The sequence below is a fragment of the Mustelus asterias genome, unplaced genomic scaffold (assembly GCF_964213995.1).
Source record: "Mustelus asterias unplaced genomic scaffold, sMusAst1.hap1.1 HAP1_SCAFFOLD_42, whole genome shotgun sequence".
Taxonomy (NCBI): Eukaryota; Metazoa; Chordata; class Chondrichthyes; order Carcharhiniformes; family Triakidae; genus Mustelus; species Mustelus asterias.
The window spans coordinates 2,652,985-2,665,168 of NW_027590119.1; the positions used below are offsets into that span (position 1 = coordinate 2,652,985).

Genomic DNA, 12,184 nt, shown 5'->3' on the forward strand with positions numbered 1-12,184 from the left:
GAATCGAAATACATCACGTCCACTGGTTCTCCTTTATCTAACTTCCTTGTCATCTCCTCAAAGAATGCTAAGAGATTTGTCAGACATGACCACCCCTTGACCAAGCCATGTTGACTCAGTCCTATTTTATCATGCACTTCCAAGTATTCTGCAACCTCATCTTTCATAATTGACTCTATAATCTTGCCAATGACCGAAGTCAGGCTCACTGGCCTCTAATTTCACATTTCCTGCCTCCCTCCCTTCTTAAACAGCGGTGTTACATTCGCTACTTTCCAGTCCTCTGTGATTCCTGAAAGATCACTGCCAATGCCTCCACAATTTCCTCAGTTATCGTTTTTAGAATCCTGGCGTGTAGTCCATCCAGTCCAGGTGATTTATCCACCTTTAGATCTTTCAGTTTCCCCAGAACCTCCCCCTTGTGATGGCCACTGCAGTCACCTGTTCCCCTTGATTCTCCTGGAGCTCTGGCATCCCCCTGGTGTCTCCCACCGTGAGGACTGATGCAATGTTACGATTCTGTCCATCTGCCATTTCTTTGTTTCCTATTGTTACTTCTCCCGCCTCATTTTGTCGTGATCCAATGTCTATTTTTGCCTCTCTCTTATCTTTTATATATTGAAAAAAACTCTTCCTGTCTTCTTTTATATTACTGCCTACCTTGCACTCATATTTCATCTTTCCCCCCTTATTGCTTTTATAGTTGTCCTCTGCTCGCATTTTAAAAAATCCCAATCCTCCAGCTTCCCACTAATCCTCGCCACTTTGTATTCTTTTTCTTTTGCTTTTATCTTGTCCTTGACTTCCCTCGTCAGCCGTGGAGGCCTCGTCCTCCGCTTGGCATGTTTCCTCCTCCTTGGGATAGACTCGGTAGAGGGGACATTGAACAATGAAGGTCGGTGAATTGCCAAAGTGGGTTAGCGATCAACGCTGAAATTGAAATTACAATGAACATTTTGCTGTCTTTCTCTCTCTCTCCCTTTCTTTCTCACCCACTCTCTCATTTACGGCATGAGATTAAGTCATAAGCGTCTAGACTTTCGACATTGACAGTGGAGAAATTGTCAGGAGGGAATGAATAAAGGAGAAGGAGATATGAGAGCCGAGAGGCAGCTTGAATGCTTGGTGAATGTGCTGGAAAGTATGTGCGCGATATGAGATGTGAGGAAGAGGTGAATAGGTTCGCGCTCTCTTGTGGCCGTGGCTGAAATGATCGTGCAAGTTGAAGATTTTAAAAGTGTAGTTTCTGCCGTGAGCAGCAGGGAGCGGTAAATGTGAGGTGGATATTGAGGAGGCAGAGAATGGGCAGTGAGTGAGGAAAGTGGGAATTGGAGAATGGTGCTTGTGAGCGTGCAGGGCTGGTGGAGAGTTGGTTGGTCAAAAGTGTGTGTACATGTTTTGGTTTAATTGCGTAGATTGATGTGGTGATGGCATTGGATTTGAGAGTGAATGAAAGGGGCAGCAGAGGGAGTGAGTGTGGAGGCAGGCAGAGAGGCATCGGGTTTGTCTGGGAATGGCAAAGTAGTTTGTTGGCTGCGATTGAAGGTGTGGAGAAAAGGATGCGTCTCGCTGTATTGGTCAGGCGGCACTGCTGTTTCTATTCACAGGTGCTATCCCACTACTGAAGAGCACAGGAGATTTGACCTGCTCCGTTCCCGACCTGGGCCGGTTCACCCCTCCTTAGCACACCTGGTGCTCCCAGAGTCCTCTTGGAACACCATGCTGATACTGATCTTAGTGCGGACACCCGATCGGCATAGAGAACAACAGCCCAGAACTCCCGACCTCAAGCAATCCAGCAGCCTCAGCCTCCCAGCAGCGGGATTACAGGTGCGCGCCACAGCACCCAGCAAACGCCATCCTTGATTCAGCCGCCTTCAGTTCAAACAGCAGCAAGAGCTCGAATGCAGACATCACTGCAAATATAATAGGCTGCTTCACTGACTCAACTGACCAGAATTTGAGGAAGCTTCAACTTTGTGTGCTCAAGTTAGTCTAATTGACATCTTAAAATTCATTTGTGCGAATTTTTGTTTGTATTTATGGAACCTGTGTGAATATGTTCACTGAGTCCAGTCCTCAGCCCAGGTATCAGTGCCGTTGAAAATAAGGAGCCGTTTTCTCTGTTGGAATGGCACGCAGCAGCTCGGCTGTCTGCCCCTGAAATACACACGTTTACTGCGCGCATCACAGCAGTGGAACAGAGACCTTTCCTTTTCCAGATCTCTGAATGTGACGCAATTCTTTGCCAAGTGGAAGCTATGATACCAGAAGACCATGAGACATAGAACATAGCAAAACTACAGCACAAACAGGCCCTTCAGCCCTCAAGTTGCGCCGGTCATTTCCCGACCTACCTAGGCTTATATATAGGCTTACCTATAAACCTTAATCCTATTAAGTCCCATGTACTCATCCAGAAGTCTCTTAAAAGACCCTATCGAGTTTGCCTCCACCACGATTGACGGCAGCCGATTCCACTCACCCACCACCCTCCGAGTGAAAAACTTACCCCTGACATCTCCTCTGTACCTACTCCCCAGCACCTTAAACCTGTGTCCTCTCGTAGCAGCCATTTCAGCCCTGGGAAAAAGCCTCTGAGAATCCACCCGATCTGTACCTCTCAACATCTTGTACAGCTCTATCACGTCACCTCCCATCCTTCGTCTCTCCAAGGAGAAAAGACCAAGCTCCCTCAACCTATCTTCATAAGGCATAAGGCATGCCACCCAATCCAGGCAACATCCTGTTAATCTTCTCTGCACCTTTTCAATAATTTCTACATCCTTTCTGTAATGAGGCGACCAGAACTCAGCACAGACCTCTCAGTGGGGTCTGACGAGGGTCTTATAAAGCTGCATCATTATCTCCCGACTCCTGAACTCAATCCCTCGATTGATGAAGGCCAGCACACCATACACCTTCTTAACCACCTCCTCTACCTGCGAGGCCGATTTAAGAGTCCTAGGGACCCGGACCCCAAGGTATTTCTGATCCTCTACACTGCTAAGAGTCTTACCCTTGATATTATACTCCTTCGTCCCATTTGACCTGCCGAAATGTACCACTACACATTTATCCCGGTTGTACCACTACACATTTATCCGGGTTATCTGTGTTGTTTAAGTTTTTATGTAAACTTTTATCGTGCCTGTATAATATTTCACTCCTTTGTTTAGGTTCCTTCACAATTGAATTTCATAATGGACACATCACTGTGAAGAGGTCAGTCAGAATTATCAGCAAGGATTAATCAGCACTTTCTAATTGGAGATGTTAATCAGTGGAACCCCTCACACACAGATTTGCAGAAAAGATTAATTAATTTAGGACTGAAGTAAAGTTCGTAATTTTATTGTTAACTTTATGAACAGGTTCTTGATGAGGATTCTTGAATTAAGGAGAAAGATCACAGAAGGTGCTTTTAAAAAGGAACGTTGCAGCTCCAAAAATCAGTGACATCTCCAGAATATTAAACTCCAGCCAGGGGCGGCACGGTGGCACAGTGGTTAGCACTGCTACCTCTTATTACCAGCGACCCAGGTTCGATTCCCGGCTTGGGTCATTGTGTGGAGTTTGCATGTTCTCCCCGTGCTTTGTGGATTTCCTCCAGGTGCTCCTGTTTCCTCCCACAGTCTGAAAGATGTGCTGGTTAGGTGCATTGACCCGAACAGGCACCGGAGTTTGGTGATTAGGGGCATTTCTCAGTAACTTCATTGCAGTGTTAATCTAAGCCTTACTTGTGACTAATAATTTTTTTTTTTAAACTTTAAAGTTGTAGGGATGTTAACATCAGCAGAAACAAACCAGATATTGTCAGACTATCAATCCAGGCTGTGATTAAAAGCAGAATCCAATCCTTGCAGTCTATTATGAATTTGCTGGTGTCTCAGCAGGCTGGAGGACCTTGTGAATGCCTTTCCACACAAGGAGCAGGTGAAAGGCCTCTACCCAGAGTGAGTGCGTTGGTGAGTCAGAAGGTTGGATGACTGCTTGAAACTCTTTCCACAGGTACTGCAGCTGAATGGATTCTCCTGAGTGTGAGTGCGGTGGTGGGACTGGAGGGTGAATAACCGAGCGAATCCCTTCCCACACACCGAACAGGTGAATGGTCTCTCCCCGGTGTGAAGTCGCTGGTGTCTCACCAGATCAAATGACTGGGAGAATTTCTTCCCACACATGGAGCAGGTGAATGGTCTCTCCCCGGTGTGAGTGCGTTGGTGAGCAGTCAGGGTGGATGACTGTCCAAAACGCTTTCCACAGGATGTGCAGCTGAACGGTTTCTCCTCGGTGTAAATTCGCTGATGTGTCCAAAGGCCGGATGACCGAGTGAATCTCTCACCGCACACAGAGCAGGTGAACGGCTTCACCCCAGTGTGAATCCGCTGGTGTGTAGCGAGGCTGGATGTGCTGTTGAACCTCTTCCCACAGTGAGTGCAGCTGAAGGGCCTCTCCTCAGTGTGAATTCTCTGGTGTAACATCAGGTAGGTTGTCTTGGTAAATCCCTTCCCACACACAGAACAGAGGAATGGCTTCTCCCCGGTGTGACTGCGTTGATGGATATCCAGCCGGAAAGAAGACTTGAATCCCTTCCCACAGTCCCCACATTTCCAAGGTTTCTCCATGGTCTGGGTCTCTTCCTGTCTCTCCAGCCTAGAGATCAGTTGAAGCCTCGTCCACATACAGAACACGTGTTTGCTCCCCACTGTGAATGGTGTGATGTTTTTTCAGGATGTAACTGGTTAAAGCTCTTTCCACAATGAGTTCACTGGAACACTCTCACTCGGGTGTGTGTGTGTGTCTCGGTGTTTCTCTAGTTGCACTGATGTTTAAAATATTTTCCACAGATAAATATTTCTCCTTCCACATTGAAAGGTTGATGAATAATTGAGTTAAACCAAAATGTTCGTTTTGAGTTTTGCATCTACAAATCTTTCCCTTGTAAGATCTGTAAAAAGAGTTGACAAAATTAATCACGGGTCAGTCCAGGATAGAAATTCATATCAGACAATTCTAATTTCTCTAGAACATTCTTTCCTCTCTTGTTCTCCCAAATCTGTAAATCCCCGTCTCACACACTCTCCCTCCTCCCTGGGCTGAAATCCAAACCCATCTCACCATCTCCACCATTCCTGTTCTCCACTCCCTGTTTCCTCCCTCCCTCCAGTCTGTCTGGCTTCAGTTCTCTTGCCCCTCTGTGCAAAATCAAGAACATTGTTTTCTCTCCTGGTCACTGGGACCCTCAAGGCCCACCCACTCTCTGGTTCACTGTTACTGTTGGCTGCAGAGACCAATCTGTGAGAGGTGGTTCTGCTTCAAGTGCCACATATGAAGTGGTTCTCAGGTCTGGTTGTGGGTTGTTGTTTTCGACGTTGGCTCTTGTTGCTGAGCCGCTGGAGTGATCACCCTCCATCCTGTGAATGGACCCAAGCTGGCAAAGGCACCTCCACTTGATGAGAACTCACATTCTTGGGAGACAATGGATTGTAGATTTTGCATCAAAGATCAATTTAGGATTGAAGTTAAAAGTTCAGTCTTATTGCAACTAAATTTCTGTTGAGAGTTCTTGAATTCAGCTGAAAGATCACAGATGGTGCCTTTAAAAGGGACACTGTAGCCTTGAAGGTCAGTGACATCTACAGAATATTAAACTTCAGCCAGTTATAGGTTTGTTAATATCAACAGAAACAAACTTAAAATTGTCCAACTATCAATCCTGGATGTAATGAACATTAGCAGAAACAGCTGAATCCCATCTCTCAGTCACATGTGGATTTGCTCATGTGTCACGAGGTTGCGGGACCGAGTGAATCCCTTCCCACACACAGATCAGGTGAATGGTCTCTCCCCAGTGTGAACTCGCTGGTGTACAAAGAGAGCAGATGAAGTCCTGAAACTCTTCCCACAGTCAGAGCAGCTGAATGGCTTGACCTCAGTGTGAATTTGCTGGTATGCCTTGAGGCTGGATGACACAGTGAATCCCTTCCCACACACCGAGCAGGTGAATGGTATCTCCCCAGTGCGAACTCACTGGTGTTCAATGAGGGCATATGCCTGCTTGAAACTCTTCCCACAGGAGGTGCAGCTGAATGGCCTCTCCCCAGTGTGAACTCGCTGATGACTCACTAGACTGGATGACTGAGTGAATCCCTGTCCACAGACTGAACAGGTGAAAGGCTTCTCCCCAGTGTGAATTCGAGGCTGTGTGAATAGCTGAACCTCTTTCCACAGGAAGTGCAGCTGAACGGCTTCTCCTCAGAGTGAATTCGCTGGTGTGTCACCAGGTTGGAGGACTTTGCGAATCCCTTCCCACACATGGAGCAGGTGAATGGTTTCTCCCCAGTGTGAACGTGATGATGTTGACTGAGGTCTGATGAAGACCTGAACCTTTTTCCACAGTGAGTGCAGCTGAACAGCCTCTCCTCAGTGTGAATGCGCTGGTGTAACATGAGGCCGGTTGGCTGAGTAAATCCCTTTCCACACACAGAACAGGTGAATGGCCGCTCCCCAGTGTGAGTGTGCCGGTGGTTGTCCAACAGGGATGGGTAATTGAATCCTTTCCCACAATCCTCACATTTCTACGGTTTCTCCAAGGCATCGGCCCCACTGTGACTGTGTCTATGGTATTCCAGCTGGGATCTATAACTGAATTCTTTCCCACAGTCCTCACAGTTCCATGGTGCCGGTGTCCTTGTGTCTCTCCAGGTTGGATGATTAGTTGAAGGCTCGTCCACACTGTGAATGGTGTGATGTTTTATCAGGCTGTGGAACTGGTTAAAGCTCTTTCTGCAATCAGTTCACTGGAACATTCTCACTCAGCTGTGCGTGTGTCTCTTGGTGCTTTTCCAGTAACACTGATGTTTAAAATATTTTCCCTCAGACAGAACAAACGAACAATTATCCTTTCAACCTCAAAGGTGATGATATTCAGGTCATGATGAACCAACTGACTGTCAAACTTAAGTTTGGTTTGAGTTTCCCATCTGCAATCATCGTTTCTAAGATCCCGTAAAAAGAGTTTACAAAAGTCATCACCGTCAGTCCAGGATAGAAATTCTGAACAGACAATTCTAGTTTCTCTGGAACATTTTTTCCTCTCTTGTTCCCCCAAATCTGTAAATCCCCATCCCACACACTCTCCCTCCTCCCTGGGCTGAAATCCAAACCCATCTCCACCATTTCTTTCCTCCACCCCCCGTTTTCTCCCTCCCTCTCCTCTGCCTGTGTTCAGTTCTGATGTGGAGATGCCGGCGTTGGACTGGGGTGAACACTGCTCCTTCGTCAGACTCCATCTGACGAAGGAGCAGCGCTCTGAAAGCTTATGGCATTTGCTACCAAATAAACCTGTTGGTCTTTAACCTGGTGTTGAGACTTCTTATTGTGAACAGTTCTCCAGCTCCTGTCTGCAGACTGACAATAAAACCAATGGGTCTTATTGGGGGTGTTGGGGCCTCCAGCGGGTGTTTGTGAATCCTTCCCGCCCACATCACAATGCCCCGGGGTGATTGACAGCAGGTCCGGACCAATAGGAAGAGGCGGCGAGGCTGGAGGACCGAGCGGGAGCGGCTGGTCCTCCAACCAATCGGAGTGAATGAGGGGAGGAGCCTCGCTCGAGGCTTCCTCAGTGCGCATGCGTCGAGCCGGAGAGGCTCCCGATAAAGACGGCGGCAGGGATTTTGGGCCTGTTCCGGGGAAAAGCGGGAGCTGATTACCCCGCTTCACAACCCGCACCCGAGCTTTGTATTCGGTGCTTGGGGCCGACACGGGGTGTTTATGAAGCCTCGAACCCACCCCCCGGCTCCATCCCCCCCTCATTACCCACCCGCCGGCTCCATCCCCCCCTCATTCCCCACCCGGCGGTGTCGGATCAGCTGAAAATTCCCACCGCCGCAATCCTGAGCTCCCAGCGGCACTGCGCATGCTCCACATCACAATGACCGGACAGTGATTGACAGCGGTTCCGGACCAAGGAAAAGGGGGCGGGGCTGGAGGACCGAGCGGGAGCGGCTGGTCCTCCAACCAATCAGAGTGAATGGGGGCGGGGCTGAGTCCGGATCTCCCTCATTGTCTGAAACTCTGCATCATTGTGAAAGTTGCTCTGTGTCAAACTCCAGGGGAAAACTGGACCTTTCTGTTTGTGGCTTCAAACAGATGGAGCCCTGTGGGTGCGGAGCAAACAGATGGAGCCCTGTGGGTGCGGAGCAAACAGATGGAGCCCTGTGGGTGCGGAGCAAACAGATGGAGCCCTGTGGGTGCGGAGCAAACAGATGGAGCCCTGTGGGTGCGGAGCAAACAGATGGAGCCCTGTGGGTGCGGAGCAAACAGATGGAGCCCTGTGGGTGCGGAGCAAACAGATGGAGCCCTGTGGGTGCGGAGTAAACAGATGGAGCCCTGTGGGTGCGGAGCAAACAGATGGAGCCCTGTGGGTGCGGAGCAAACAGATGGAGCCCTGTGGGTGCAGAGCAAACACATCAACATTTATCACTGAGATAAAGACAGTAAATGTTGGAAAATCTCAGCAGGGCTGACAGCATCTGTGGAGAGAGAATAGAGTAAGAAATCTCACACCACCAGATTAAAGTCCAACAGGTTTATTTGGTAGCAAAAGCCACTAGCTTTCGGAGCGCTGCTCCTTCATCAGGTGACTATAAAGGAATATCAGTTAAATATCAGTGACTACAAAGGAACAACTTGGTGGGAAGTTAAAAAGCAGGACCCCGAGGGTAGTCATCTCAGGATTGCTACCTGTGCCACGTGCCAGTGAGGGTAAGAGTAGGATGCTCAGGCGGATGAACACATGGCTGAGGAACTGGTGTAGGGGGCAGGGTTTCAGATTTCTAGATCATTGGAAACTCTTCTGGGGCAGGTGGGACCTGTACAAGAGAGATGGGTTACACCTGAACTACAAGGGGACCAATATACTTGCAGGAAGATTTGCTAGTGTTATTGGGAAGGGTTTAAACTAGATTTGCAGGGGGATGGGAACCAGAGTGCCAGAGCAGATAGTGGAGCGGGGGTGAAAATAAATGATGTTAATAGTTCATGCAAAATCACAAATAGAAGGACTGTGTGTGGAGTTGGAATGTTATGGTGAGGTTGTATAAGACATTGGTGAGGCCGAATTTAGAGTATTTTGTGCAGTTTTGGCCACCTAATTACAGGAGGGATATTAATAAGGTTGAAAGAGTGCAGAGAAGGTTTACAAGGATGTTGCCGGGACTTGAGAAACTGAGTTACAGAGAAAGGTTAGGACTTTATTCCCTGGAGCGTAGAAGAATGAGGGGAGATTTGATAGAGGTGTATAAAATTATGATGGGTATAGATAGAATGAATGCAAGCAGGCTTTTTCCACTGAGGCTAGGGGAGAAAATAACTAGAGGACATGGGTTAAGGGTGAGGGGGGAAAAGTTTAAAGGGAATATTTGCGGGGGGCTTCTTCACACAGAGAGTGATGGGAGTTTGGAATGAGCTGCCAGATGAGGTGATGAATGCAGGCTCACTTTTAACATTTCAGAAAAACTTGGACAGGTACATGGATGAGAGGGGTGTGGAGGGATATGGTCCAGGTGCAGGTCAGTGGGACTAGACAGAAAAATGGCTCAGCACAGCCAAGAAGGGCCAAATGGCCTGTTTCTGTGCTGTAATGTCCTATGGTTCTGTGGTTCTAACTGATCTTAAAGCCAATCTTTTTCATTTTGTGGGGAGGGGGCGCGCTGAATCAGTTTTAATGGGGTTTTATATTTGTTTATACAATGTGGGCATTGCTGGCTCGACCAGCATCAATTGCCCACCCCAAATTATTCTTGAGTAGGTGATTGGGGCTGCCTTCTTGAACTGCAGATTTGAAGTTACTGTCAGATCAGCCGTGATCTAATTAAATGGGTCAAGGGGCAGAATGATCTACTCCTCTCCTATATTTATAAGTTTGCCGCAGTCGAAGATGCTGTTACGAAGGGATTTCCAGGATTTTTGATCAGCAACAGTGAAAGGACAGCAACATGATTCCAAGTCAGGATTGTTTATGTCTTGGGTGCCATTGTTTTTCGGTAAAGGGTCTGTTCCTCTGCTGTACTGTTCTTCGTTCTTTGATAACGTCAGTTGTCCATGTTGCCAATTATCTGCTGCCCTTGTCTCTCGGTGGTAGAGTTTGTAGGATTGGAAGGTAAAGGTCGCAGTGTTGGAAGGTGCTGTTGAAAGTTAAATTATATTAATTTCTTCAGACTAAAAAGTGGAACTCAGGTGAAGATTTGGTGGGGAGATCTAGATCAGAGAGGCAGTATTTCAGAGTTTATCACTGTGATAGCAGCAATCCCATTGCTATCTGTTGGCAAGACTGATGGAAATATTTAAAATGGAGACCATTGGAGGATGAGGTACAATGGAATTTGTGAACTATCTGAGGATAATGGTGAGGGGAAAGGAAGGGATCAGGAAAGCAGCTGACACTTCATATTGTTCCAGGAGAAGTGGGGTCAGGTTGTGTAGATGTCAGGTTTTACGCAGCACACAGTCAGTCTGGATGGAAAATCTCTGAATCACTCAAATCACTCAGTTGGAAACTCAGAGACCTATCATTGCTCGGAGGAAGGCTGTGTTGCAACTGATGAGAAGCAGCTTCACTCAGATACCAACATCCTCATGCACAAAAACTAACACACGCAGCCATCCTCCCACCCACCCACCCACGTGATGTACCAACTGACTCAAGAGCAGCTTCTTCCCTGCTATCCGACTTTTGAATGGACCAACGTATATTAAATTGATCTTATTCTACACCCTCGCTATGACTGTAACACTATATTCTACACCCTCTTTTTTCCTTTCCCCCGATGTACTTTATGAATGTATGTTTTGTCTGTATAGTGCGCAAGAAACAATACCTTTCACTGTATCCCAATACATGTGATAATAGTAAATCAAATCAAATCAAAAACTCTCACATGAAACAGAGCCTGTCCCATTGGGTGGACAACACCAGCTAACATGACTAAAACTGAGGATAAAGTATTGGTGTCTGTAAGGGCTGAAACAATACCCTTGACTCTTGTTGATCTGTGGCACCAAGTTCCAGACTCCTTCATGAATCATCCTCTTGGCCTCTAGCCTGTCAACCCCCCATGAGAATCTTATATGTTTCAGAAAGTTCACTGCTCATTCTTCCAAACCTAATGATTAGAGGTGCAACCTTTCCCCAAAAGACAATGAGTTGGATTCTCCGGCCGCGCTCACCCCAAAACTGGACAATCCTGCCCGAGGTCAATGGGCCTTTGTGGTCCTGCCCCTCTGCCCGCGACGATACCTGTGGTGGGCAGGATGGGAGAATTCTCACCTACACCTTCACAACCTTTCCTCAAAAGACAACACCTTCATCTGAGGAATCGACCTCTGAACTCATTCCAATGAAAACATGTCATTCCATCCGTAGGGAGACCAAAACGGTACACAGTATTCCACCTGCTATCTCAGCAATGTCCTGTGTAGGTGCAGCAAGTTCCCTTTCTCAAACTCCACCCCCTTGCAGTAAAGTCCAACACTCCATTTGCCTTCTTCTTTACTTGCTGTACCTTCATCCTATTTTTTCACGATTCATGTACAAGGACACCCAGATTCCTCTCTACGGCAGTATTCTTCAGTTTCTGTACATTTATAAATTGTTTGCTTCTCTATTCTTCCTGCCAAAGTGGAAAAGCTCCCACTTTCCCGCACTATACTCCATCTGCCATTTTTCTGTCCATTCAGGTAACTTATCTGTGTCCCTTACAGATTTTTTGTAATAACCTCACAACTTGCTTTTCTACCTATCTTTGTATCATCAATTCTGGCTTCATCCAAGTCATTGATCAAGGTGGCTGTTTTTCTCTCTCTCAGTTGTGGGTGATATTTGTCTCTATTCTCCTGGAAACTGAATGAATCTTGTTCCAAACTGGGTTCAATATCAGACATTTCAGGGAGTCAGGAATCATTCGCCCCTGAACCTACACTGGTAAAACCCCAGGCAGTTCCTCAGTAAGGATTTTTCTGGTTCCTCACCGTATATTAGTCAGGATACTGAAACCCAGCTTTTTTACAGTCCACTCCTGGAGGCCCCACTCCCTGAGCCGACAACATTCAGCAGTGTCAGTGCTGAAGTTTCACAGTGGGAGTGATTCCCAGAGTAACTGTCAATCAGATCACCATTGATGTC

At 47.2% G+C, this 12,184-nt stretch overlaps 1 pseudogene; it reads right to left on the reverse strand.

The window, feature by feature from the left end:
• Positions 1–3,824: 3,824 nt before the first annotated feature.
• On the reverse strand, positions 3,825–11,088 carry LOC144482738 (uncharacterized; annotated as a pseudogene).
• Between the last annotated feature and the right edge of the window lie 1,096 nt (positions 11,089–12,184).